The sequence below is a fragment of the Penaeus monodon genome, chromosome 30 (genome assembly GCF_015228065.2).
Source record: "Penaeus monodon isolate SGIC_2016 chromosome 30, NSTDA_Pmon_1, whole genome shotgun sequence".
NCBI lineage: Eukaryota > Metazoa > Arthropoda > Malacostraca > Decapoda > Penaeidae > Penaeus > Penaeus monodon.
The window spans coordinates 12,319,129-12,320,549 of record NC_051415.1 but is presented as its reverse complement, the minus strand read 5'-3'; the positions used below and the strand labels follow the sequence as shown (position 1 = coordinate 12,320,549).

At 36.8% G+C, this 1,421-nt stretch overlaps 1 protein-coding gene across 1 annotated transcript in view; it reads left to right on the top strand.

The window, feature by feature from the left end:
- The window catches only part of LOC119592525 (steroidogenic acute regulatory protein-like), a gene marked incomplete in the record, with an annotated part of 15,796 nt that overhangs the window by 8,723 nt on the left and 5,652 nt on the right, over positions 1-1,421 (top strand).

Below are 1,421 nucleotides of genomic sequence, written 5' to 3'. Positions count from 1 at the left end.
CTACCTCCCCTCTCATGCCACCATTAGTTACATACTAGGATGTGCATGTTCTACACTGCATTCACTCACTGAGCCTCATTACTGTGACTTTCAACAACTACTAGTTCATTGTACATTTCACAGAGCTAGGTAGTCTCAAGACTACCAAGCTTTTCCTAGATACAGTAGTTCTTCCTAGGCACAGTAAATGAAATTGGAGAATTGTGAACAACAGGCAACACCTTTTTCTTTTCTTTCTGATGTGTCTTTTGCATGTCTTCCATAGAGAGCTTATATTAAGAGTGTATTCCTACTGAAATTCTTAAAACTATTGATGCAGAACTTCCATGCTTCACAGTTTGGATTCTTTTTCTGTACACCTTTTTTCAAATAAAGCACTTTCCTTATTTATGTATGTCCCATTGTAATGCCACAGATTTGTTGTCACATTTTGCCTATTGCATCTTGCATTCATTTCATTATTAGTATCAACAGGAAATCCACACATACAGTGATGTATAGCATTAGTGAATTCCTCCTTGTTATGGCTTTAGCCCTTGGTTTTTAAATGTTTTTCTTTGAAAATTTTGAGATCAGTGGAGAACAATTACCTTTACTTTTTGCACTTGTCTAGCCTGGTACTCCTTTGATAGCATTGTCTTAATTCTGTGCTGTTTACTCAAGTCAATTTTAGCAGACAGTATGAATTGTCAAGGCTGTTGTTATTATTAGAGAATTTTGATATACTACTTAGGTAGATCCACTAGGTTTGTGATGGCCATCCTTCCAGGACATGCTAGTAGTTCCATTATGTCTCTAGTCATGGTCTTACCCTTCTGACTTTTTGAGAGATCTGAGATGGACACATCACCTATGGTACTGCCAGGCAGTTGAAACAGCTGGGACCAATCATTTCAGGAAGATCTACCAATATTGAGTCTGTTCATAAAAGAAAGGTTGCAGAAAACTCCTTCATCTCTCTATCTTTTAGGTTCTTTCAGACTTTTATCAGGTCATCCATTTTGTTTTATGCATAGTTCTACTAAGCTTTGCATTCTAGGGAGCCTATGACACTTCACAGATGATGCTGACCAGTAATTGTTATTTACAATTTTTGCTGCCTGAAAATTTGTAAGGGATTACGAGAAGACAGGATTTTTTATTGTTGAGGAAAATCTGTGGGCCATGTCTCAATCCCATGATATTATGTTTACAATGTTTTCTGCACCTGCATTAGTTTAATTTTCATGGTGTAATGAGCAATGTTCTCTTGGAGAAATGACAATAATGGACTTTGTATTACAATGTCTACTGGATCACACTGTCTTGTATCAGCTGATGCAATCTTGGCTAATATGTTTCCTTTTCTGCACTTTTCTTGGGTCACATTTGAATATATGATGTGAGCTTCATGAAGCTTTAATCAAGTTCTGCATTTGCCC